Below are 5,854 nucleotides of genomic sequence, written 5' to 3'. Positions count from 1 at the left end.
AGATCCTCCTTTAGTACGTGATCATATTCCTAACACTAGATCCTCCTTTAGTACGTGATCATATTCCTAACACTAGATCCTCCTTTAGTACGTGATCATATTCCTAACACTAGATCATCCTTTAGTACGTGATCATATTCCTAACATTAGATCCTCCTTTAGTACGTGATCATATTCCTAACACTAGATCATCCTTTAGTACGTAATCATATTCCTAACATTAGATCCTCTTTAGTACGTGATCATATTCCTAACACTAGATCCTCCTTTAGTACGTGATCATATTCCTAACCCTAGATTCTCCTTTAGTGTGTGATCATATTCCTAACACTAGATTATCCTTTAGTACGTGATCATATTCCTAACCCTAGATCCTCCGTTAGTATGTGATCATATTCCTAACCCTAGATCCTCCGTTAGTATGTGATCATATACCTAACCCTAGATACTCTTTTATTGTGTGATCACATTCCTAACACTAAACCTGTGCTTGAACTCTAGTAAAGCAAGCAACAAGTGTAATTATTTATGATGTGTCACTAACCTGAACAGTTGTGTTTACAGGAGAATAACGTTGCTGGTAGGGTAGGGGTTAGTGTAGCTGGAGGAGTTCGAGTTAATCATGTACAAATTAGAAATGGAAATAACAGAATACTGTGTCAATAAATTTCTTCATCCAATCGTATTGTCAGAGTTTTATCATGAAAAGTTCATAATACATAGATCTTACAATAAACACATCTGAAAGCATTGTTTCAGCATTAATTAATAGTACTGGTCTCTCACCAGCCTTTCTTTTAACAAACAGTAGGATTTTAAAAACAAAAGTAAGTATACTACAGCTATGGCTCACATTTGTCTATCACCACATCATAAAAAACACTAACAAACAGTATTTTTATTTCAACCGTGCAGATCAGGCTCGTTTCTATTTCTAACAATTAGTCTTTCCATTAAGACAATAATTGGTTCAATCGTTTCTACTTTTAACAATTAGTCCATCAATTAAGACAATAATTGGTTCAATCGTTTCTACTTCTAACAATTAGTCTCTCCATTAAGACAATAATTGGTTCAATCGTTTCTACTTCTAACAATTAGTCTCTCCATTAAGACAATAATTGGTTCAATCGTTTCTACTTTTAACAATTAGTCTCTCAATTAAGACAATAATTGGTTCAATCGTTTCTACTTTTAACAATTAGTCTCTCCATTAAGACAATAATTGGTTCAATCGTTTCTACTTTTAACAATTAGTCTCTCTATTAAGACAATAATTGGTTCAATCGTTTCTTATTCTAACAATTAGTCTCTCAATTAAGACAATAATTGGTTCAGTCGTTTCTTCTTCCGACAATTTGTCTCTCCATTAAGACATTAATTGGTTCAATCGTTTCTTCTTCTAACAATTAGTCTTTCCATTAAGACAATAATTGGTTCAATCGTTTCTACTTTTAACAATTAGTCTCTCCATTAAGACAATAATTGGTTCAATCGTTTCTACTTTTAACAATTAGTCTCTCCATTAAGACAATAATTGGTTCAATCGTTTCTACTTTTAACAATTAGTCTCTCAATTAAGACAATAATTGGTTCAATCGTTTCTACTTCTAACAATTAGTCTCTCCATTAAGACAATAATTGGTTCAATCGTTTCTACTTCTAACAATTAGTCTCTCCATTAAGACAATAATTGATTCAATCCTTTCTACTTCTAACAGTTAGTCACTCCATTAAGACAATTGGTTCAATCGTTTCTACTTCTAACAATTAGTCTCTCCATTAAGACAATAATTGGTTCAATCGTTTCTTCTTCTTACAATTAGTCTCTCAATTAAGACAATAATTGATGTATTCGTTTCTTATTCTAACAATTAGTCTCTCAATTAAGACAATAATTGGTTCAGTCGTTTCTTCTAACAATTAGTCTCTCAAATAAGACAATAATTGGTTCTCTCCTTTTTCTTCTGACAATTTGTCTCTCAATTAAGACAATAATTGGTTCAATCGTTTCTTCTTCTAACAATTAGTCTCTCAATTAAGACAATAATTGGTTCACTCGTTTCTTCTTCTGACAATTTGTCTCTCAATTAAGACAATAATTGGTTCAATCGTTTCTTCTTTTAACAATTAGTCTCTCAATTAAGACAATAATTGATTCAATCATTTCTTCTTCTTACAATTAGTCTCTCAATTAAGACAATAATTGATTTATTCATTTCTACTTCTAACAATTAGTCTCTCAATTAAGACAATAATTGGTTCAATCGTTTCTTCTTTTAACAATTAGTCTCTCAATTAAGACAATAATTGATTCAATCATTTCTTCTTCTTACAATTAGTCTCTCAATTAAGACAATAATTGATTTATTCGTTTCTACTTCTAACAATTAGTCTCTCCAGTAAGAGAAGAATAAATTCACTCGTTTCCTTTTCGAGCAATCAGCCTTTCCATTAGGATAGGAATCAGTCACCGGGGTATTTTTGGAACAGTCAGCCTCTACGTTCAGACAGTATTTAAATACTAAAACCTTCTTTATCATTAAAACTTATGTTACTTGAGAATGATAGAACTAGTGATAAAAAAATAACGTTCCTTAATATAAAAACTGTAACTTGTAATAAAATATACTTAATAAATAAGTAAACTCAAAACAAAAATATTAAAAACTTAGAGAGTTGTACCTGGATGTCTGTTGATTGTAAAATTGTTTGATATAATTAATAAGGCTTCTTTGAGTTTTCTTCGTTAATGTCAGGTTCATGTTTTAATGTCAGGGGGTTATGTTTTTGTTCTTTTAGTCTGATGTTCAAATCACGCGTGCAATACATTAACGTTGATAATATAGATATTTCTAGAAGGCGGGCAGAAGATGAAGTGATAAACATATAAATAGTGTGAGATGCGCGGAAATAGTAGATAGACAATAGCAGAAGAGAGTAAAGTTACGGGCAAGGAAAAGTTTGGCGTGAAGTTAAATACCGTAGAAGTGATAGGTCTAACGTTTAATATGTTAGAGTAAGACTAACAGTAGAAAAGGAGGTATGAAGAATAATTTATTCCATCAAAGCGTGGTCATAAAGTAATTGAATCACCCTGAGTGCGCTTTGACAAAAGGAACAGGGGATATTTTGAAGAAAGAAAACCAAACTATTACGGTAACTCGCGCCACATTTGTAAGTGAGAAGTAATAGAGAATATAGTTCGGCTTGTCAACTGAAATTCTAAAGTAATTGAATAGTCTTAAGTGGACTTTAGACAAGAAACGAATTACATATGTAGTATTTATGATATGCCTATAATATGTAAAGTGAGAATACTTTATTTTACATACGTTTAACTTGTTCCAAATATATATATTATTTTGAAAACAAGTGAAGTGCGTGATGTTCATTTATCGTAAACAAGTCACAGATACCTACTGTAGAATCCTAAACCCAACAACAATACAGCATATATTTATACTAAGTAAAAGCCTTTCTATTTTAACAATTGACAAAAACAATTATCTTAAAGTTCTGACAGTGTTGAAAGAATTGTGTTTGTTCATCTTGACAAACATAGCCACAAAAAACGTCATCCACATATCCAAGCCAAAATGAAGGTTTATATAAGGAAGTGACTATGGCATGTTGTTCTATGCGATGTAAGAAAGTGGCTAAAGTACCTCATAACGAATATTCCATGAAAAGTCTTTATAACTGAAGGAAGTAGGAATCTCTTTATTGAAAGCAAATAAATGTGGCTAGTTGTAAGACTTCGATTAGTTGTTGTTGTCTTATGTTGATTCTTCTTATTTAGGTTTTGTAAACCAATTTATACACTAAGTTATAAGTGGCTGTCAATCTCAATTTTCATTGGTAAAAGAGTAGCCCAAAAGTTGGCAGTAGGTGATGCTCACCAACTGCCCTCCCTCTAGGGACGGCTAGGGCAGATATCCATCGAGTAGCTTAGAACGATATTCAATAACATACTGCCAAAACTATTTACGTGTCATAGAGAAGTGGGAAGTGTTTTTTATCCGCAGTGACGGATCTAGAACTGGGGTGGTGGCAAGAACTAATTCCATTCGAATTTTTTCGAAGCAGTAACTTACTTTCGCAATCACCGCTCCCAAGGCTTCAATAGAATTCGTACCTGTTAAACATATCTCATTTGGGGGGGGGGGGAGGTATTTTCATTTCAATTGACCATTCGTCGTCTCATTTTTCCTAACTCATTTATTTCTTTTTAATAATATTTCGAGTAATTTGTTTCATTTGTCACGGTATTTGGGGTTGAAGTCAGTGTTTGACTAAATAAATTTAAACGCATAATTGAATATTTTTACCATTAAGAAATCATACTGTTTGGTTGGTACAACCACGATACAGTTGTTCTTATTGGCTTTTTGGATGGCAACGTCTTCGTTGTTACTAAGAGGTTTTAGATCTTTACTTCCTGCTTTTGTCGAATTTTTTGTTATAGGTTTCTTTTTCTTTAATATTTTAGAAGTCTTTCCTTAAATTCATCTTGGACGTTTTTTAATGGACTAGTTTTAGATTTAGTTAGGAGACTGCTCAATGAACTTTTTTTCTTTTCTTTTTTTGTTCTTGTTTTGTTTTTTGGAATGTTGAAGAATTCCAGAGGTTCATCGTTATCTTGCAATAAATTAGGCGAAGCTTTTTCTTCGGATCTTACAGTTGATAATAGTTGCTGTTAACTGGATTTATTATTATATTGTATTATAAATTTCCTGTTTTCAAATATTTTTTTTTTAATCTGACACTGGGATGGGAACAAGAGAAACTACATAGTTAAGACCTTTGTTATGGGCTGTGGTTTGAGTTCACTGTGGTTTGAGATGAGTTTAATTATATTGATCTTTAAAATGTCAAGTTTTGTTTTCCTGGATAGTGCTAACAAACAAATTTCTTCTTCTTTCTGTCTAAATTTCGTTTGGTGGTTAATCTTTGAAAGTAGATGTTTTACTGTATTAATGATAAAGATACGATGTAATCTTCTGGGGCTGTCAAATGTGTAGTTTACCTGAGAGGTTAAATTCATTTTTGTGGAGAAATTTAAGTTTCCTGTATTTTTCATGTGTAGTTTGTTTTAATGGTTTTGTTAAGTTTTTTCTATAAATTTTTGGTTTTTATGTTAAATTGAAGGTTTAGTTATATTTTCATGAAGATTAGTGTCGACTTTTCTTTTTTGGATGTTTTAAAATAGGTTAAACTTAAAATTACATTTTTAAGTTTCTTTTTTTCTTTTTGTTTTGTAATGAAATAAATATTTTTTTCTATATTGCCATAGCATAGGCGGATTATTTCGATGAGGCTAATGTCGTTGAATGGTAACGTTAGGCTTAACTAGTTTTGTTGAATTCGCAATGCAGTAAATTAGACTATAACTTTGATTAAGAAAAAGGTTGAAAACATTTTTTATTTCTTCCTTACTGTTTTTAGGTGGCTTCTTTATTATTAGCGTATTGTCTGAAGTGCTATTTCTTGGTATTAAGGAATAAGGTTAGGCCTATAAATGTAGTGACGTAACACTTGCAATTTACATGACAAGAAAGTTGGACATTAGGCACGAAGAACAAGTTATCTGATTACGAACAAACTGAGTTGTTAGTTGTTTTTCGTTTATTGTCTTTTAGCTCGTGAAGAAGTAAAGCAAAACTTAGTGATAAAAACAAATGTTAGCTGTCATTGTAAGGTCGTTTTTATTTTTCTATAGCTTTCATAGTTAATGGGGTTTTTAAGTCATTTTCAATCACCAATAACTAACCTAAAATAACTTGTTAGAGTGGTAAGAGTTCCATATGGCACCCCCCACTCAATTTAAAAAAAAAATTCATCAAAGTAATAT

This window comes from Limulus polyphemus, unplaced genomic scaffold (assembly GCF_000517525.1).
Source record: "Limulus polyphemus unplaced genomic scaffold, Limulus_polyphemus-2.1.2 Scaffold10394, whole genome shotgun sequence".
Lineage (NCBI taxonomy): Eukaryota > Metazoa > Arthropoda > Merostomata > Xiphosura > Limulidae > Limulus > Limulus polyphemus.
The sequence above is the reverse complement of the archived record's forward strand: the minus strand, read 5'-3'. Positions refer to the sequence as shown.